General features: G+C 39.4%; 1 protein-coding gene and 1 non-coding gene across 3 annotated transcripts in view; one reads left to right on the top strand and one right to left on the bottom strand.

The window, feature by feature from the left end:
• JAK2 (Janus kinase 2) overlaps positions 1-22,471 on the top strand; it is a 92,856-nt gene continuing 70,385 nt past the window's right edge. Inside the window, exons 1-2 of one of the 2 annotated variants that reach the window (XM_045840522.1) lie at positions 1-902; positions 1,274-1,355. The gene's annotated coding sequence lies outside the window, so the exon portion shown is untranslated. The remainder of the gene's footprint in view (positions 903-1,273; positions 1,356-22,471) is intronic. The other variant, XM_045840521.1, reaches the window with a different exon arrangement.
• Positions 19,694-19,799, bottom strand: LOC123820343. Its single transcript, XR_006785959.1, has one exon. It is a non-coding gene; the product is annotated as a U6 spliceosomal RNA (small nuclear RNA).

Here is a 22,471-nt window from a genome sequence, read left to right as displayed (position 1 = left end):
AGACTGGGGAAGTGCAGGTTTACTGGACTTGGAACGTGGAAGCAAAGTCAGGAAGGAGAGAGCCGTGCGCGGGCGGGGAAAGTCTGTGCTGAGCTAGACTGCGCGCAGGAGGCGCCTTCCTCTTTGGGCTGACTCACTCCCAGTCGCCTCCGCAGCAGTAGGCCGCACACAGACGCCCATCTTGGGGAGGGCCGTCCCCCTACCCCTTCTAGTTCAGCTTCTCCATCCGCTCCGGCCCAGGGGCCATCCCAGGAATCTCCGTGGGTACCCGCCGGCCTCGCGGGAGACCGAGGTCCACAGTACCCCTCCGTGGTGGGCCGGGCGACGCGCGCCAGGATACGCGCGGCGCGGGTGGAGCGGCGCACGCGCAGTCCAGGGAGCGCGCCAGTTCCCCACTCCCGTCCTCGCCTGGCTCAGACTTTGCCTCGGTGAGCGGAGGATAGGCTGCCCGACAGAGGGCCAGCCGGTAGACTAAGTCCTAGTGTCGCCTGCGGCTCTGCGGAAACTGGGTGGCCCGGGCGAGGGTGGAGACGACTACTGTGACGGGCTTCCCGGCTGCCTGAAGTAAGAGTGGTGGGCACTGCAGGAAGTAGAGAGGAAGAGGAGCAGGACGGGGCAGCAGGGGCTGTAGTAACGGCCTCCCTGGGCGCTGACCGGCTGGGCCCGCGGCCGGCTCGCTCGGGAGTTCGCGCAGCCGCCTCGACCACTCGGCTCCTGGGCCCGGACTTGCGGTGCACGTCGGGGAGACGAGCTGCTCCCGCGGCTCAGGGAAAGGCCGGGTCCTCGCCGCCGAGGGATGTGAGGGGGAGCCGAAATCGCACTGGAGCGCCCCAGCCTGGCGGACGCTCGGACCCGTACCCGCTCTCGGGGCTTGGCGGATCTTGGCCGGCCGGAAGCACCTGGTAGGAGCAGCCCCTGTGGGCTTGGGGGCGCGTCCTCATCGCCAGATCTGTGCAGCTGGCAGTATTATTGCTGTCTAGTCCTGGGTGGGGGACTGCCGGTGTCTCTCCACCACCCTCCCACATCGTGGTCTCCGCTTTCCCCCTGCTTCTGGCAGTAAACTTGACAGCAAGAAAATCTTCCTCTTTATGGGGAAACAACGGAGTGTTTTGGTGTTTTGCTGTTGGTATTTGCATCCATGTGAGCCTGATATCCACCCTCACCCTTTAGTACTTATCCCTCTTTAAAATTTTCCAGACATCCAAACAAACTGGAAAAGGACATGCATTTCCCCTGGATTTCTGCGGTAGTACCTGCTTTTTCTCTTCTTCAGGTTTCAGAAACAGGCAAGGGAACAAGATGTGAACTGTTTTTCTTCTGCAGAAAAAGAGGCCCTTCCTCCCCTTCCCGCGAAGGTGGGTATGCATCCCGGCCTTTATTGCTGCAGTAAAGATGAGGGTATCACGAGCTGTGAGTGGGAGCACAGGAAGGTTGGGAACGTGTATAGACAGGCAGGGCTCATGGTTTCTTACTCTCCTGAGAAAGGCAGTGCTGAACTTTTAATGTTTGTCTGGGAGAGTATCTTGAGGGTGTTTATTGTTGCCCTTGGATCCGCAGAAACATTCATTGTTTCTTTCTCTGCTGATTATACAATAATAGGGCTTTGGAGAAAAAAATGTTGTCAGGTACCCTTTCTCTTCAAGCAGCCAGAGATTCTTAATCTTTCCAAGAGGAACATTTTCCAGTACTCAGAGGTACAAATTGAGAGAACATGTTAGCCGTTCTTGCTGGTGTTTCTGCTACCACACTGAATGCTTCCTGGATGGTTTTATCTGCCTAAATTTGCTGTGTCGGTTGAATTTACCCAGTTTGCTTTCCGGTGATTATTAATCTGTCAGGAGAAACTCCTTTTCTCTGAATGAAAGGATAGAAGCAGCTGAGGTGTGTCATGCACAGTGGGGAGGAGAAGGGTGGAGAAGGAAACCAGAAGTGGAAATGGGAGATGACAATTGCTTTTGGTTTCATAATAGGCTTATACAAGTGAGTTGTTGGGCTACTGCAAATATTCTGATACGACAGCCAGCAGATCTGAAGATGAATAACCAACCTTTGGCCTCCCTTTCTCCACCCCCTTCACCTTTTACACTTAAAGTGGGAGAATCCTTTGCATATGCACATAAATGTTAGTGTGTAACAAACAACTGCAAACTGGATGTGTCCAACACTTGCCTTTATAGTATATGTATTTACCTGTATAGGAAAGCTGTCATACTTGCTGACTAGATAAGCACATAATGCTTGTTTTTGCTCTAATTGAATGTCCTGTGTTTGGAGTTCATTATGTTTTAGGGACCATTTAAGGATCATGTACTGTTGTTTTTTTTTTTTCCTCGTGATTTGAGACAGGTGTCTCGGGTATGGGAAGGGATATCTTTCTCTGCTTTTACCTGGCTATTACTGAAATGTGGGGTGCTTTTGAGGCAGAATAGGAAACCACACCGGCTTGGGAGTCAGATCTAGGTTGGAATCCTGGTGTTGTATTATTTAAAATCTCTTTGAGCCTCACTTTTCTTATGATTGTTGTGAAGATTGAATATGATTATGCATGCAAAGTGGTAAATTGCTTGGCCTCTATAAAAGTCTTGGCTGCTATCTTGGCTTGGCAGGCCAAGGAGATTCGGAGAAGGGCAGAATGACTCTGCATAAGGCGATCTGCCAGTGACCAGTGTTTCTTCCTCTTTAGTATAAGGAGAAAAAGGACTTTTAGGTTTTTAACTAGTTAAGGGGTTTTATAGCTTTTTTATGGAAAGGTTGTACTTACTGCTTTGACACCCCCACCCCCATAAGCTGCCCCTAACAACTATTGTGCTGCCCTCTTGTGGTTAATTGTGCTAAGAACTTTCTTTTGCCCCTCCCACATTGCTTTTTTTTTTTTTTTTGGTTGGTGGGGGGTGTCTTGTTTTAGACCCCTTCTTTTTGCTCCCAGCGCACAGTTTCCCAAATTGTGAGCTGAGGTGCCCCAGGGCACTAGTGAACTCAGTCCTGAACTATTCATTTGAAGTAGTTCACAGTTTCAACATTAGATTGATGCATTTCTTTCTACAATGTCATATCTTTGCAAAGCTGTGTTTTCAGAGGTTGCTCTGATAAAAAGCAAATACTACATGAAAATCAATGATAAAGGCAATGAGAGTGTGATGTTGTCTGATTTCATTCCTAAGTTTGAGGAGATACACAGTGCCCAACAAGCACTACATTGGAAGGACATTAACATTTAAATGGTTTGAACCTGCCCACTTAAGTGTTTCTTTTTGCCTAGGGGTCCTGGAAAAAAATTACAAAGACTGAGGAGTTCCTGAATGGAGAAAGTTGGAGAGCCTCTGCCTTAGCTTTTGGTTGGCTTTTCTGATTAAAAAATTATTTTTAATGGAAAAACTACATTTTTTTTAATGTTGGTCAATAATTGACCCTCCTCTCTACCAAAATTATTGATGCAATTATTGATCAGTTAGTTCCATCTGATCATGTTAGTGATAACAGAAATGCGGACAGGACACTTTGAATGGGTTAATATAAGTGGTAAATGAAAGAGGTAGTTTTAAAATGGTGCCTAATTTAAATCCTATATAACCAGGAGAGAAGGAAATTACAAAGGGATATGAACTAATGATTTTTGCGGGGGACATGTTGAGTTTGAGGAGATGGTCAAAAATACTAGAAGATCAGTACTGTTGACGAGAATGACAAATGAGCAACAAGATTAGTTTTAAAATGAAAGAACTGGGCATGCTTTTGTTGTTTGATAGTTACTTTCCTGATGTTAACCATATGTTTTTAAATTGGTTGTATATGCTTTGATGAGCAATACCTAGATTAAAAGGCACAAATGCACAGAGTGCTAAGCACATGGGGAACATTCAGTAAATGCTATGTATTAAAAAGGAACTTTAGTCAATCACCAAACAAATATTTATTAATGCCTACAATGTTATAGGTGTGTTGCTATGTTCAAAAGAGATGCAGAGAAATATAAAATAGATCCCTTTCACTTGGGGAGATAAGTAATGAGAGTTACAGACATTTGAGGTCACTTAGAGTTGAAGTGAGCATAAAAGGCTCCAGAGAGGAGGTAGAATCAAATCTAGGTAGGATTTGATTTTGCTTCAGAGGAATGAACTTATATAGGTGGTAAACAAAGGCAGGATATGCATGATACATTAAAAAAACAGTACATAAAAAAATTTGACTGAAATGAAGGTTTGTGTAGGAGAGTAGTAAGAAACCAGGTTGAAAATGTATGTTGGAATTAGATTATGTATGCCTTTTAAGAGCTGGCATGAGAAGAATGTACTTTAATCCGTAAGTAGTAGAAGCTTTACCTATCGTAATTTTTGTATTAAGAAAGAGATTGCTAAAAGTATTTTAGGAAAATCAGAGAGGCACCAATGCTAGGCCTGAAGTAATGAGGATTTGCACTTAGTGGAAATAAGACTGGAGAGGTGTCACACAAGACTTCATTATGGATAGGATAGGGAAGGAGGATAGGGCAGGGATGGGGTGTGGTGGGGTGGAGAAGAGTAATCAGAGATGACCTGGAGGTTTAGATCTTCAGTGACAGAGGAAATGAAGTGTTGCAACTCCAAGATATTTGAGAACATCTGGGCCACAATGTATACATTTTCCGAATTAGGAATAGGAGACCCAGAGAGATTTAAAAATATGTCTGAAGTTACTCAGCTAGTTAGTGACAAAGAAAGAGCTAGAATTTTATTAATGGCAGTATTGACAGAGATAGGTATGAAGGTATGTATTAGTAGCTGGTTGAGGAGATACAGATATAAGCTGGACTTATATTTTGGATATGTTGAGTTTGAGGGGACAGTGGGATAGTCAAGTGAAAAATAGCCAGACAGTGGGACACATCACTAGAACTTGGCAGAGAAATTTAAGGCTTGGATCATGGTGCTCAGAGTAAAGAGTAGTAGACCTGAGATTGAGCCTTGGGAAATGCCTGTAATTAGAGAGTGGGTGAAAGAAGAATTGGCAAAGGAGACAAAGAAGGGGCAGTTAGCATGAGAAGCAAGTGAAAGGGTAGGTTAAGGTGAGAATGATTAACATGTTGATCATTGTTGATCAATGCCAACAAATGAGAAGAATCAGAACTGAAAAAAGGTCTTAAAAATGTGTACTAGTGTTTTACCTGGCATTAAATCTAGAAAAGAAGAAAGAAGAAAATTGCTTATAGCATCCTCATGCAGAAATAACTGGTGTTAATATTTTGTTCTTTCTAGTATGATAGATGATCATTGGATTTGACAGTTGGCTGAACAGTGGAGACTTCTATACAGGGCTTTTATCATGGAGATTAATGATGAGAATTTTGGGTGTAATAAAGACTGGGAGGTATTTTTGAGAATATTCATCATCATTCTGTGTCCTTTCATTTTATACTACATAGGTACTGCTATTCCTTGTAGACATTAGCCTTGCATTTGTGCTATTTGAATAAGTAGATGTTCAGTGATCTAGTGGGTTAGACAAGTGGTTTTTGGGTGATATTCCACTGGTAAAATCTGAATAAAGTGATAACATAAGTTTTTAAAAGGAAGGAGAAATTCTTGGTAGATAACTTAAAACTGAAGTTAGCCTCGTAAAGAGTGTTCAGGATTGGAGAATTGGAAAGGGGAAAGGAAAGCATTGTCTGTTTTTGAAGCCTGTACAGTATAGCTACCAGAGATAAACTAGGTGGGGATAGTCCATGGACTATTTGTTTTGCTTGAATGCGTCTTTTAATTTTCCCAAGGACATCCTTCAGCTTGCATTTTTTATATCAGTCCTTGGGAGTAGAGTATTCATTATTGCTTACTAAATGATTTTAGCTTAATAAACTCTGATTATGAAATATAGTGCCACTAGGTAATATTTTCGTAACATGAAAGGTACTGTGATGTGAGGAAGTACACTGCTTTGGAAACATGATCGGGGACTGACTCTGCTGCCAACATGGTGTGTGATTTTGAGCTAGTCACTTAATCATTGAACCTTATATTTTCCATATTTAGAAAGTGAGGAATGGACTAAATGTTTTTTAAAAAACTTTATTTTAAAAGGGTGGACTCATGTGGTAAAATGTGTATAAAGTTCATAACAGTGTTGTCTGGCATTACCTCTATACCTTGTAAATTACATTCTACCATAGACCCTCCACCCTCACTGTGTCTGTACCTGCATTCTGCCCTTTTCCCCTTTGCAATGAATGAACTGTTCAGTGTCGCATCTAAGGCTTCTCCATCTACTTGTGTAGAGGAATCCATCCCTTTTGTATTTAAGGGTTTTGCAATTGTATTTCTCCTTCTTTTTATTTTCTGTTTTTGTCTCTACCAGATCATTTTCATCTGTATGTAGCCTGGTTGCTATTGCTCTGTGGCATAACTATCCCAAAACTTGTTGATGTAAAATACCTACTTTATTAGATTCACAGATACAAATATTATGGGTCAATAATTCAAATAGAGCACACCAGTGATGGCTTGTTTCTATTTCATAATGTCTAAGACCTCAGTTGGGAAGACTTGTTGGCTGGGGATAACCTGAAGGTGGGTTATCCCTGCCTGACTGGAATCATCTGGAGGTGTCTTTACTCATATGACTGGTAGTTAATGGTGGCAGTTGACCAAGATCTCAGCTGGGGCTGTTAACTAGAGCATGTATGTGTGGCCTGGATTTCCTTACAATATGGGGACCTCAAGAGGGTTGACTTTCTTACATGGTGAGTTAGAGTTTAAAAGCCAGTGTTTTAGTGAACATGGCAGTGGGGGTGATACTGAGGATTAGACTCCATTTATTAATTAGGGGCTGGCAAGGTCACATTGTAGAAGAAAACATGGGATGGGAGGTGATGATTTAAAAATATTGTATTAATTTGAATGAGTGGAAGAAACATCAATTTGTTGTTCCACTTATTTATGCATTTGTTGGTTCATTCTTTTTCTTAAATTTATTTTTATTGTATTTTTCCATTATCATTTAATCCCTTTATACTCACTCCCCTCCCCCCATTAATCACCACACTCTTGTCCATGTCCATGAGTCTTTTTTCCTTTTTGCTCAATCCCTCCACCCCCTAACCTTGCTCCCCCACCCACCTTAGCTGTCATCCTGCTCTCTGTCTATGAGTCTGTCTCTAGTTTGCTTGTTAGTTCAGTTTGTTCACTAGATTCCACATGAGTGAAATCATATGGTATTTGTCTTTCTCTGACTGGTTTATATCACTTAGCATAATGTTCTCAAGGTGCATCCATACTGTCACAGATGGTAAAATTTTCTTCTTTTTTTGTAACTGAGTAGTATTCCATTGTGTAAATGTCCCATAATTGTTTCATCCACTGATCTACTAATGGACACTTGGGCTGCTTCCATATCTTGGTGATTGTAAATAGCACTGCAATGAACATAGGGGTGCTTATGTTTTTCCAAATTAGTGTTTCGGGTTCCTTTGGATATATTCGCAGAAGTGGGATCACTGAGTCAAAAGGCAGATCTGTTTTTAATGTTTTGAGGTATCTCCACTCTGCTTTCCACAGTGGCTGCACCAATCTGCATTCCCACCAACAGTGCAGAAGGGTTCCCCTTCCTCCACATCCTCGCTAGCACTTATTTGTTGATTTATTGATGATGGCCATTCTGACAGATGTGAGATGGTATCTCATTGTGGTTTTAATTTGTGTTTCTCTGATGGGTAGTGATGTTGAGCCATCTTTTCATATGTTTGTTGGCTATCTGTATGTCCACCCTGGAGAGCTGTCTATTCAGGTCCTTTGCCAATTTTTTTAAATTGGGTTGTTTATTTTTTGGTATTGAATTTTGTAAGTTCTTTATACATTTTGAATATTAACCCCTTAATAAATGTATCAGTGAAATGTATTCTTCCATTTTGTGGGTCATCTTTTTATTTTGTTGATGTTTTCCTTTGCTATGCAAAAACTTTTTAGTTTGATGTGCTATGTTTTGCTGTATATAATGAGCACTTTTTTGCCCAACTTTTTGAGGGAAAAATAGGGCTGTGCATTATACATGGGTATAATTATTACATACCATGGGTATAATAATGGGTATCATAATCCTGTGTATAATGAATACAAAAATGTGGGTGTGCATTATACTTGGGAGCACATTATACATGGCAAAATATGGTATGTCATTGGAATGGTGATAGGAATTGCATTGAATCTATAGATTGTTTTGGGTAGTATGGCTATTTTTATGATGTTAATTCTTTTTATCCATGAACACGGTATGTGCTTCCACTTATTTGTATCTTCGGTTTCTGTATTCAGTGTCTTACAATTTTCTAGGTACAGGTCTTTTACCATCACAGGTTAGTTTATTCCTAGGTTTTTTATTCTTTTTGAAGCAATTGTGAGTAGGATTGTTTTCTTAGTTTCTCTTTGTTCATTATTGGCATGTAAAAATGCATCTGACTCTGGATATTAATTTTGTATACTGGTTGATTTTTATATGTATGTTCCCTGCCAGGGGCTTGAACACACAGCCTTGGTGTATTGAGATATTGGTCTAACCAACTGAGCAACCTGGCCAGGGTCCTAGAATATTGTTATGGCTATCTTTGGACAATACTGTTGCCATAGTTTACCGTTTTGCCACACTTCACATCCCTCCTACACCAAATTACATGCAAAAGACACTAACCTCCTCCTCAGAGACCTCTAAATTCACAACCCATTGTGACAGCTGAAAATCCAGTATGTCATCATCTAAGTTAGGTCCAGATCAGGGTCTTCGGGTTTGATTTCTTGAGAATGATTGCTCTTTATCTAAAGACCTATGAAGAGACAAGTAATGTTCCCACATAATTAACATACAATATTGGAAAGGCACATGTAAACCACAGTAGTCATTCCTGTACAAACAGAGGGATTAGGAAGGCACAAGATAGTCTAGCAATTCTAAAACCTGTCTAGGCACATGTAAAATACCTGGCTAGGTATTTTCTTGATTGGGGCTCAGTCCTATTACCTAGTTGTTCTTAGTGGGCCCTGGCTGCTTCTTTTGGTCTTTGTTTCACCTTCTGAATTACCCCATTTTTTTCCTCCAGAAGAGTTTATTTTTGTTTGCAACTGAGTAATCTTCTGAGCTTGCTTTTTGTCTATAGTGTGGTTTAAGGTCCAAAGGCCTCCTTTTATTTTATATAGTTACTGTCCTTTTCATACTAAGCTAATATAATGCCTTTAAAAACTTATGGACTTCCTGTGTAGTAGTTCATAACTGACTTCATGAGACAAAAGCCATACCCACAAATCTTTTATAGAATTTTTTTCCTACCTTAACCTCCCTGTGGAGCTGCCATGTAACAAAACTCAAGATCTTGTTAAATCTTGTGTCTGAAAGGATCTATAAGGTGCTGACTTAGATCTTGCTAAGGTTTTAAGAATGGGTCTCACAGTCCCAGTCTAGATTAATCTTTACTCTGAGACCCTTTCTTACTTCAAGAACACTTTGCTGACAGACAAGACTGTTTTGAGCCCTTTACATTTCCTTGAAATTCTACTCAAAAAGTAAATAACTCATTCTTTAGTTCATCTGTCTTTGCTCTCTCAATTATTAAGGTAGCTAGAAGAAGTTAACTGCTTCTTCAACACTTTACATAGAATCTCCTTAATTCCTTAAGTACAGTTGACCTTCGAACAACATTGATTTGAACTGCATGGGTCCACTTTTATGTAGTTTTTTTTCAATAAATATATTGGAAAAATTTTTGGAGATTTGTGATAATTTGAAAAACTTGCAGATAAGCTGTGTAGCTTAGAAATATTTATAAAATTAAGAAAAGGTTAGGTATGCCACGAATGCATAAATATATGTAGATACTAATCTATTTTATCATTTTATGATAGTAACATAAAATGTACACAAATTATAGAAAGTTAATACTTACCAAACTTAGGCACACAAACACAGACTGTGCATGGCAATATTCGCTGTTGAGATAAAAGTAAATAAAATAAAGATGCAAAAGTTAACTATAGTACATACTGTACTCCTGTAATAATTTCAAAACTACCTTCTGTTGCTATTGTGGTGAGCTTGAGTGTTGTAAGGATCTGCTTAAAATGTGTGACCTTAATCATCTCCATGCAAGGAATTCGTCTCTAGTCACAATTGCATATTACAGTCAAAGTGATCTCTTGTGGTTCTTGTGTATTTTTCATTGTTTATTGCAATACTATGAACGTTTAATAACACCATGCCACTCATACAGAGTGCCATGTTGGAAATGCTCTTAACAAGAAGTTGAATTGCTTTGTATGTACAGTGATCCCTCACCTATCGCAGGAGTTACGTTCCAGAGACCCCTGCAATAGGTGCAAATCTGCGAAGTAGCGGCGTTATATTTATTATTTATATATATTTTAAAGCTTTATAAACCCTTCCCACACTCCTGTAAACCTTTCCCACACTCTTATAAACACTTCATATGCTCTTAAACACTTTTTACACTCTTAAACCTATGTAATTTTAACAACATATACAATTCTGTATGGGTACTCACCAGTGAAGTATACTACAACTTGAATGATGAAGATCATGAATTATGTAGCTGTGCAGTACTGAATGCGATGAAGGTGATGATGATTAGATGAATGTACTGCACAGCCAAGAAGAGCATTACAGCTCTTCTGAAGGCACCACTACATCAGGTGCTTCATCAGGTGGTGCAGTATCTTTGCCCTGGGCTATAACTTCTATTTCCACTAAAGGCATAGGTGTAACTGATCTCTTCATCCCAGTGATGAACATAGTTATCGGGAGTTGCTGGTGCTGCTTTTTATCTGCAGAGGCAGCTTCTCCATGCAGAGAAACACTCTTTAGTCCAAAGCATCTCTGAAATTTGTCAAACCAGCCCTTGCTGGCACTGAATGGGGTTGGTCTGGTGGGAGAAGCTCTTGATGGTCCTGCTTCTGTGTTGTCGTCCTTGTTTTCATCCTCGTCATCGTCATGAACGTCCGTGCTTTCTGCAAAACTATCATAAAGTTTCTTGGCCTTTGTCTGGATGGTGTTGGTATCCAGTGAGATATTCTTCTTCCTGCAGTCATTTATCCACAAAGCCAATACAGACTCCATCCTCACAATGGCCTTATTGCAGGAAGTGACCACCTTCTTTGAAGTCTTGTTAAAAGTCATTGTTGCCATAGACCTAATATTCTCATCTTACTTTACATGTAGCGAACAGTAGATTGGTTGATCCTGTAATGGCAGCCTACAGCTGCGTAGCTTTTGCCTTCCTTTAACATGTCAAGAAGTTCCACCCTTTCTTTGATGGTAAGCATATTCCTCTGGTGCTTGGGTTCACTGCCCGAAGCCTTAGAAAGTGCAGAACATTTGGGTGGCATCATAGGGCTTAAAAGAAATTCAAACTTTTACGAAAATTTCACAAAAACACAACACTGCAGAATAATACTAAGCGCAGCAATCAGACCTCTATGTGAAGTAGACAAGGAGAGATGCTGAACAGATGGGCACTGTGCAGGAGAGCAAACAGGCTGATGATAGGGTCCCGGAGCCAATCAGTGCCCAGGATACAGAACACAGTGTTATGGTTGGTTGCCTTCCATTCCATCAACCAATAGTGTGCCGCGTACAATCTCACATTGGCAAATTTGCGCAAGCAGTAGTGACATACTACATTTCTATTGTGTACAGTTCGGTATTCGTCCGCTGATGAAATACATACTGTATTTTATTTTGATTTAATATTCTTTTAATATGTTTGAATTAACATTTTTTATATTTTTATATGGTTTTAAATTTTTAGGCAAAAATAATTAAAATCTTAAGTATTGTATAAATACCTATATACTGTAAAATCCTGTATATAGCAAAAACTCCATGATACAGAATTAGATATATTTTTTTTAAAAATCCCATGATACAATGAAGCTGCAATAAGTGAACCGCAATATAGCGAGGGACCACTGTACTGCAAATTGAAGTGTATAGCTGCAGTTGCCTACCATTTCAAGATAAATGAATCTAGCATAAAGACCACTGTAAAAAAAATTTGTGAAGCTGTTGCTGCAGCTACACCAGCAGGTACAAAACTTTGTACTTTTTGCTAAATACACTTTTATCTCATATTGAAAATTCACCTTTTATGTGGGTGCAGAATTGCTATAAGAAAGGCATAACCATGGACTATAATATAATCCAAAAAAATGCAAAAGTGATTATATGACAACTTAAAGCAAAAAGAAAGTATAGAATTTAAGGCTAGCATAACGATGGTTTGACAATTTTAGAAAGAAATTTGGCATAAAAAATGTCAAGGTAACCGGAGAAACAGCTTCTGCTGAACAAGAAGTAGCAGATGAGTTCCCAGACATCGTTAAGAAAATTATTGAGGAGAAGAGATACTTGCCTGAACAAGTTTTTAATGCAGACAAAAATGCCCTATTTGGGAAAATGCCACAAAGGACATGTATTAGTGAGGAAATGAGCATCAGGATTTCAGGCAACAATAGGCTAACTCTGCTGTTTTGTGCAAAAGCAGTTGGGTTTATGATCCGGACTGCCCCTCTCTATGAAGCTGCTAACCCGAGAGTCTTGAAGAAAAAAGAGAAACACCAGCTGCCAGGCTTTTGGTTGTACAAGGAAGCCTGGACAATGAGAACCCTTTTTCTGGATTGGCTTTTTTGATGCTTTGTTCCCGAAGTCAGAAAGTATTGTACTTTGCCAGTGAGGGACTGGCCTTTAAAGTTCTTTTTCTAGTGGACAATGCCCTTGGCCACCCCATGAGTTCAACATCAAAGGCATCAAATGGTCTTGCCCCTAAAACACATTGTTTCTAATTCAGCCTCTTTGTCAGGGAGTCATAAAGACCTGGAAATGATTGTCAACACTATAGAAGAGAACCCCGATAGAGAGAACATCATGAAAGTCTGGAAGGATTATACTCCATTGAAGATGCCATTGTTGTTAAAAAAAATCTTTGAAAGTCATCAAGCCTGAATAAGTTCCTGCTGGAGAAAACTGTCCAGATGTTGTGTGTGAATTCACAGGAGTTATGACAAAGCCAATCAAGGAAATCAGGAGATTGAAAACTTTAAAGATATGAATCCTGGAAGAATTCAAGAGCTGATAGGCACCACACCAGAGAAATTAACAGAAGATGACTTGATGGAGAGCAGTGCTTCAGAACCTGTGTCATATGTGAGGAAAAAGATATAGAAGAAGCAGAGCCAGAAAACAGACATTAGACAGTCTGACAGAAGGGTTCCGATTATTCAGGACTGCTTTTGACTTCTTTTATGACATGAACCTTTCTATGATACTGACACTGGAAGTAAGGTGGATGGTAGAATTGCCTGGAGGGTTGGAACTATGTAGAAACATTTTTAGAGAAATGAAAAAACAAAAAAGTTAGATGAATTATGATGTATTTCTATAAAGTTACATCAGTGGAGCCTCTCTCCTGTTTCTCTTTCCATGTATTCTGCCTCTGCCACCCCTGAGGCCACAAGACCAGTGCCCCCTCCTCCTCTCCAGCCTGCTAGATGTGAAGACAAGGATGAAGACCTTGATGATGATCCACTGCCACTTAATGAATAGTAAATAATCAGATGACATAAACTTACTGTAGTGATAAATGTATTTTATCAATATAGTACTATAAATGTATTTTCCCTATAATTTCCTTAACACTTTCTTAATGAAGTATATAAAACTTATACAAAGTATGTGTTAATTGACGATGTTATTGGTGAAGCTTCTGGTCAACAGTAGTCTATTAATAGTTAAGTTTTGGGGGAGTCCAAAGTGATACGCAGATTTTTGACTGCACAGGAATCAGCACCCTTAACTCCTGTGTTGTTAAAGAGTCTACTGTATATATTTTATTTTCTATAATACTGTAGGTGATAGTTTTGCCAAACTTTCCATTACTATATGACAAGGATCTCTAATTCAGCCTTCAGTAGTATTTTCCTTACTTTCCTTTAAGCCGTTTCTGACAGCCTCCTTGAGGCTTATTAGGCTTCAATTAAATCTCCTTAATGCCTTTTATATTTGTGAACTCAAACCTCAGATGGGTCCTCATCTGTTCCTGGCTATTCTAGAACTGTCCCCTAACCTAGAGGTTCTTTTCAAAATTGCCTGGAGGTTTGATTGTAACACAAATTGCTGGGCCCCATTCCCAGAATTTCTGTTTCAGTTGATCTTGAGTGGGACATGAGAATTTGCATTACTAACAAGTTCCCAGGTGATGGCTGATGATGTTGATTGGAGGATCAGACTGTGAGAATCACTGATGTGAACCAGGGTTGGCAAAGTTTTTCTAGGAAGGGCCAGATTGCGAATATTTTAGGCTTTGCTGGCAAGATTATCCCTATTGCAACTACTCAGTTCTGCCTTTGTGATGAAAAAGCAACCAAGGACAATGCAAAAATAAAGAATTTGCAAAGGTTTATTTACATGCTGGCAACTGGTTGAATTTGACCTGTGAACATTACCATATTTTGTCATGTATAATGTGCACATTTTTGCCCAAATTTTTAAGGAAAAAATAAGGATGAGTATTATATATGGGTATAATGATTACATACCATGGATATAATAATGGGTATAATAATCCTGTGTATAATGTGCATAGAATGTGGGTGCAGACTATACACAGGAGTGTATTATACATGGCAAAATACAGTAGTTTGTCAATTACCAATTTAATACCATTAATTGACACATTCTCCTCTAGCTACTGATGCATTTTCCACTTCCCTTTAGAGCAAAACTCTTTGAAAGGGTTGTCTGTATTTTTCTGTTTTTATTTTCTCAAAAATTTTATCTACTCTGAACAGGTGACATTTAAAATGTTTTAGATTTCAAAACGTATTAAAGCCCAGATCAGTGTGATTCAGTTGGTTGAGCATCAGCCTGCAAAGCCAGAGGTCACCAGTTTGATTCCCGGTCAGGGCACATGCCTCGGTTCTGGGCCAGTCCGCAGTTGGAGTGCTTTTGATCAATGTTTTTGTCACACATCGACGTTTTTCTCCCTCTCTTTCTCCTTCTCTCTCCCTTCTCTAAAAATAAATAAATAATGTTTTTAAAAATATATTAAATTTCTCTGTACATAGGTCAGTTTGCATGTGTAGGAGCATAACTCTAGATTACATACAGGAATTGCTGATTCAAAAGTGGTATGTGTTACTAATTTCAGTAAATATTGCCAGATGGGTCTCCAGAGAAATGCCAGCTTATACTTTTCTACACTTATTTTCAGATGGTTTGATATTTGTCAATTTGAGATGTGAAAAATGGAATCTCATAGTTTTAATTTGCTTTGAGTTTTTCTTTTCTGGGAACTGTTCACTCATATCTTGGCCCATTTTCTGTCTGATTGTTGACCTTTTACTATGATTTGTGGGAGTGAAACTGGGAAAGTTGGTATTTGTGCTGCTGGTCACTACAAGTACCAATAAGTAGAGACAAGGAGAGACAAGGATTGAATCTCTATGGGCACTTTACTCAGATGCTGGTGATCAGAGAAGATGGCCGATTATGTGCCCTCACAAACTGTCTTAACATCTCGTCTCAAGCTGACCATTTTTTAGGGAGAATGAAAGGGGTAGGTAAGGGGTTTGGAAAAAAGTTGGTAAAGAGTTGCAGTCCAGCAGCAATTTTCCTAGTATTTCTATATCTGCTGATCAACAATTCTTTATCTCCATCTCCCACATTCCCTCCCTGGAGCTCATATACCATCTCCATCTCTTGCAGACCCCTTGGGACACAAAGGTTGAATTGCTTGTTGACGTCCTGGAGTAGTGTAGGTCAAGGGTCCCCAACCGTTTAGGCACCAGGGACTGGTTTAGGTTTCATGGAAGACAATAGACATTTTTTTTCCATGGGTGGGGGTGGGAAGGAGACAGGAGGCAGAGTTCAGTTGGTAATGGAAACAAAGTTTCGCTTCCTGGCATGCAGCTCACCTCTTGCTGTATAGCCCAGTTCCTAGCAGGCCATGGGCAAGTACCCCTCTGGTCCGTGGCCTGGGGGTTGGGGATCCCTGATGTAGGTCATGCACTCTGACATCTTCCACATGTATTAGTCACTGAAGCATATCAGCTGAAGATAAAATCTTTCACTCTTGAGTTCCCCTATCAGGAGCTCTTTCTAGACTAGGAAAAATAGTTCTGTGTGAAGTGAATTGTAAATATTTTACCTGGGTTGTCTTTTTATCTTTTTGACTCTGCTTATAGTGCAAATTTTTTGTCACGCATATATTTTTAGTTTTTATGTTGTTCTTTTTGTTAGTCATTCCTTTTACAACTTAAAAAAAAGTCCTACTTAGTTCCCCACTTAACTCTGAAATTATATTGAAACTCTCCCATGTTTTCTTGATTTATCTGGAATTCATATTGGTGTAAGGTGTAGGAAGGGACCCAACTTTTTACCCTCACTAGTTTTTTCATTGTTCCAACCCTGTGTGTTGAATAACCCACCTTTTCTCTACTTCTGTTAACTGGTAGTGTTTTAAATTATGTATGTATTTGGGTCTATTTCCAGACTCTGTTTTATTCCAGCATTGGCTTCTGTGAACCATGCTGTGATTTCTAAGTCAGGGATCATTTCTATATTGGCCATTTAAAAATTACATTAATCACCCTGGCTGGTGTGGCTTTATTGGTCAGAATGTCGTCCCGTAGGCTGAAAAATGTTGCGGGTTCTATTCCCAATCAGGGCACATGCCTGGGTTGCAGGCTAGGTCCCCAGTTAGGGGTGTGTGAAAGGCAACCAGTAGATGTTTCTCTCTTACATTGATGTTTCTCTCCCTCTTTCGCTCTCTGTCTTCCCCTTTCTGTCTTCCCCTCTCTAAGCATGTCTATGGGTAAGGATTAAAAAAAAAGATAAAAAATTACATTCATCAACAAAAAGGGCAGATAGAGCTGCAAGTGCGTCTGATTGACCAACCTTGCTTAATAAGTTTAAATATCTTTCTGGATGTTTGTGTATAGTGACAAATTCAAATACAGCTTGAAATGATTAGGGTCATCATTTAGTTTGTCATTCATTACTGTATTTTGCTCTGTGTAATAAACACTTTTTGCCCACAGTTTTGAGGGAAAAAGAAGGATATGCATAATGCATGGGTATAATAATCCCATGAATAATGCACACAAAGATGAGGGTGTGCATTATACACAGCAAAATACAGTATTTAGCTCATCATTCAGCAACTCAAGCCACTCAGTGGGTCACTCAGTCAATTAGTCACTTACCACCTACACACTCAATCAATCATTCATTAAAAATAAATAAAAAATTGATATAATCAATTATTCAACCAATACCCAGTGTCCATTTTTTGCTATGAACAGGATATAATGCTAAGATTATAATGTAAGCCATGGATATAATTTTTAATGTCTTCATACTATTCTATTGGGTATGAATACCATAGTGTATTTATCAGATCCCTTTAATATTATTGAATTGTTTTTCATTATTATTAACAGTGTTCCATAGAATTCTTAGATACACACCCTACTGTTGTGTCTCATGTCCTTTAAAAGGAAAAAGTCTTAGGTATTCTTTCTTCTATGTCCTTGCCAAAGTTGAGTATTGCCAATCTTAATTTTTGCCAGTCTGACAAGGAAGAAACAATATTTCATTTTTATTTACTTTTCTCTCATTTAATGATGTTGACTGTGTCTTCATTTTAGGGAATGTTTGCATTTCTTTTGTAAAATGCCTACTCATGTTCTTTGATCACTTTTCTCATTGATTTGTAAGGATTACTTACATAACGCCATTAAACCTCTGTAGCATGTTTCTTTCTCAGTTTTTAAAAAAACTTGATTATGATGTTCATAGTTTTATGTAGTCAAGTGTACCCATCTTTATTTTCTTTTATTTCTTGCTTAGATGTTTGGTTTGGAAAGGATGTACATAGTGAAAGATTTTTTTTTGAGTATAGAAATAATTAAAGTGGATGGATTTAAAACACACCAAAGAAATTATTGGAAATGTCCAACTTCAAATATGTAAAGAGACAAGTCAGAAGAGCATTAAGAAGAGCTAACAAAAATGATTTTTAACGACAGTATTTACAAACACTTGAAAATGTGTTTTAAGTCATTTTGAATGAATAAACTACAAATATAAAAAGAAATGAAATAAAGGCATATATACTCATTACAGAGATAATTTCCTAGTAGCAGTTACTTTAATTTGAAGTAGTTTTTTTAGATTTTGTTATGCTTAATTTTAATTTTCTTTCTTTAATTTTTGAGGATATGTTTCCTTATGGTCAATTTTTGTAAATATTTCATATGTGCTCAAAATGTATTTTTGGTGGAAAGTTGTAATTTGTCATTTTTTCTAGTGGATTGTCTTCTATCAGTTTGTGGAGCTGTTTGGATTTTGGAGATACTCCTTGTTTGACAAATGGATTGCAGATATTTTCTCTCAATCTGTCTTTAGCTTTTGTTTATGATTCCTTTTCTCAAGAAAAATTGAAAATTTAATATAATACATCTTTTTCTTTACTGTATAGGTAAACTGCTTGATTGACTTCAGTGTCATTAATGTGTGTAAAGAGGCTTAGTATGTAAGATAGTAGGGGGAAAGGCAGACTGCGGGGAACTGGACAGTGCATGTCCTAAGGCACTGAAATTAAAGTGGGAATAAAAAACATTTTATTGGCTAAGGAAAATGAGAACTCAGACAAACAATTTGTGTGAATTTTGTTATATGGATTTTGGGTTTTTCATTTTGCATTATAAATTTTTTCCATTCCAGGTAAAAGTTACTCAAAGGTTCTTTCAATATTTTCATTTTTTAATATTTTACATTAAATATTTAATTTATATGTAATTTATTTTTATATAAAGTATAGATTTAACATGTTTCTCTAGTTGTACTGTCAGTTATGCCAGTGCCTTTTGTAGACAAATAAACTTTTTGTAACTGTCAAAATATTGTTATATTAAGTTCCTATGTATACTTGGATTCATTTCTGGGTTCTGTTTCGGTCTACTGATCTGTGTGCATACCAATACTATGTTGGTTTTAAATGCCTATCAAATACATTCAAGCAGAATTTAACAGGATCTCTATTTAAAAAAAACACTTCATTTTCCTTTAATCTTGTTTATAGGAGATACACAGTTTTTATGTAATAAATGAGATTCTTATATTATCTCAGACACTATTCCTCTTCATTAACCCCAAAAGGGGCTCTTTTGTACTGTTACAGCTTTGTAAGTGTATTTTAGATGAAGAGGTCTGTATATGCACAAGTAAAGAAAGATTAGCAACTAACAACTGCTTTTTTGTGTACCTTCTTTGGTTTAATGTATCAGATTCACAGGGACCTTTTACTTTAGCAAACACTTTTAAGCTTTGCTTAATGAACGTATATAACGCCTCTCCTTCTACAACCAAATTACTTTGGTTTTAAAGCATTCATAACATCTGTACAAAATTTATCCCATGGCCTTATACTAAATATGCTTAAAGTCTCTACCATTTCTGACTTTATGAAATATTTATTTTTTAATTACAGGTGACATAGATTATTATATTAGTTTCAGGTGTATGACCCAGTGATTAGACATTATATAATTTACTGAGTGATAATCCCTATAAATCTTGTACCCGTATGACATCATACATAGTTATTAGAATAGTACTGAGTATATTCCTTATGGTATAACTTTACGTCACCATGACTATTATTTTTTTAAAAAATAGGGAACGCTTCACAAATTTGCATGTCATCCTTGTGCAAGACCATGCTAATCTTCTCTGTGTCATTCCAATTTTAGTATATGTGCTGCGGAAGTGAGCACCCCATGACTATTCTGTAACAACTAATTTGTACTTCTTAATTCCTTCACCTTTTTCACCCATCCCCCAACTCCCCTCCCATGTTGTAACTGTCAAAATGTTGTCTATGAGTCTGTTTCTGTTCTGCTTGTTCATTTATTTTGTTTTTTAGATTCAGTTGTTGATAGTTATGTATTTATTGCCATTTTCTTGTTCATATATTTTATCCTTCTTCTTAAAGAAGATCCTTAACAATTTCATATAATACTGGTTTTGTGGTGATGAACTCCAGCTTTTTCTTGTCTGGGGTGTTCTTTATCTGTTCTTTGACTCTAAATGATAGCTTTGCTGGATAGAATAATCTTGGTTGTAGGTTCTTCCTTTTCATCACTTTGAATACTTCTTGCCATTCCCTTCTCTGTTCTGGCCAGCAAAGTTTCTGTTTAGGAATCAACTGACAGTCTTATGGGAGCTCCCTGTTGGTAACTAATTGCTTTTCTCTTGTTGCTTTTAAGATTGTCTCTTTGTCTTTAACCTTTGGAGTTTTAATTACGATGTGTCTTGGTGTGGCCTCTTTGGATACATCTTGTTTGGGACTCTGTGCTTCCCGGACTTGTATATCTGTTTCCTTCACCAGGTTAGGGAAGTCTTCTGTCATCGTTTTTTTTTCCAAATAGGTTTTCAATTTCTATCTTCTCCTTCTGCTCCCAGTGCCCCGTTATGTGAATGTTGGTATGCTTAAAGTTGTGCCAGAGGCTCCTCCCATATGGTTGATTTGATTCTTGACTTCATCTTCTCTGCTATTGATTTCCTGTAAATTATTCTTCATTTCAGTTAGTGTAGCCTTCCTTTCTTTTTTTGTTCTTTTTATCCTTACTGGAGGACTTGCTTATTGATTTTAGAGAGAGGGCAAGGGAGGTGGCAAGAGAAAGAGAAACATTGATGTGAGAGAGAAACCGATTGGTTGTTCCTCACTGGGGACTGAACCCACAACCCGGGCATGTGCCCTAAGCAGGAGTTGAACCTGCAACCTCTTGTTTATGGGATGGCACTCCAACCAACTGAGCCACACTGCGTAGGGCTGTCTTTCATTTCCAACTGGTCTTTTTTCATGTCGTTGAGATTCTCACTAAGTTCACTGAGTACCCTTTATAACCAGTGTTTGGAACTCTGCATTTAGTAAATTGCTTGTCTCCATTTTGTTTAGTTCTTTTGGAGTTTTGTTCTGTTCTTTCATTTGGGACATGTTTCTTTGTCTCCTCATTTTGACAGCCTACCTGTGTTTGTTTCTGTGTATTAATTAGGTAGAGCTGCAACATCTCCTAGGCTTAGTAGAGTGGCCTGACACAGTACTCTAGGGTCCAGAGGCACAGCCTTCCTGATCACTCTAGCTGGGCACTCCAGGTGTACCCTCCATGTGGGCTGTGTACCCCTCCTGTTGCAGTTGAGCATTTATTGCTGTTGGCCCATCAGTGGGAGGGATTTCCCCCAGGATGATCAGCTGCAAGGACTGGCTGCGATCACCAAGCTCCAATCAGCTGTGCAGAGGCCCTCCCCATGGAGCAGGATTTACTTCAGTGGGGCCCTGTTGCTTTCTGACCCGCTCCTTAAGTGTGTTGCTTGTGTAGGTGGTTGGGTGGTGATACTTCCATGTGGTCTTAAGCTTCCCACTGGGGCCTCTTGGGAGTTGCAGGCCAAGGTCAGCTGCAGCCTCTGTTTTGCCCAGGGCCACCTGGCATGAGCTACAGAGCAGTTTTCAGATGACTACTACTTGTGCTAGGCTTGGGGGTGCCCAGCTGAGGCCAGGCTAAGAACCGAGGCCAAGCTGTGAAACAGCTGCTGCTAGTTTTGGGGCTGGAGTCACTTGGTGAGAGAGGTATGGGGTAAGGGGACATTGCTGAAGCCAGGTGCTGCTTATTCAAGAGATTTCAGGAATCTGAAGTCTGAACCAAGACAGGCCATTCATATGGAAAAGCCTCTAGAAACAGCTTGTGTGGGACCTGAAGCAATCACCCCAGCAGTGCAAACAGTGTAAGCCTGATTGATGGAGTCTCAGATATGGTGCCCACCTGCTGGCTCTATGGGTGAGGGCTTGTCAAAGGAGCAGTGGCTTCTGCTAGCACTGCTGTCTGGGAGAAATGTGGCCCCCGCAGCTCTTGCCCTGATGCCAGACAATTCATTTTCTCCCTGTATGTCTCTGGTGTCTCAAGGTGTTGCCAGTGCTAGACCTCAGAGGGAGTAAATCTGAGTAAGTCTGTGCCGGCCCTTTAAGAGAAACTGCCTGGGAGTCCGAGTCCAGCAGCCTCTGTTTTCCTCAGCCTTAATCCCCACTGGTGTTCACAGCCAGAAGTTATGGGGATATCTCTTCCTGGCACTGGAACCCTGGGGTGGGGGCCTTGTTTTTCAGGGGGAACCTCAGCAGCAAAGTTATACCTCTTGGTTTTTTTCTTCCACACAAGGGTGGGGGACTAGTGCATTCCAGTTTTCACACCTTCTACCAGAATTGGTGTGGCTTCTTTAATTCCCTAGTTGTAGGGCTTCATTCAGCAAGACTTCAGGTAGTTCTGAATGATGATTGTTCTGTAGTTTAGTTGTAATTTTGATGTGTGTAGTTTTGTGTTTTTTTTTTAAACTGGCTTCCAAATAAAGTCCACACATTGCAAATTTACAGTCTCTATCTAGTTCCTGCATTGCT

This window comes from Phyllostomus hastatus, unplaced genomic scaffold (genome assembly GCF_019186645.2).
Source record: "Phyllostomus hastatus isolate PE091 unplaced genomic scaffold, TTU_PhHast_1.1 phas_contig_34, whole genome shotgun sequence".
NCBI lineage: Eukaryota > Metazoa > Chordata > Mammalia > Chiroptera > Phyllostomidae > Phyllostomus > Phyllostomus hastatus.
The sequence above is the reverse complement of the archived record's forward strand: the minus strand, read 5'-3'. Positions and strand labels throughout refer to the sequence as shown.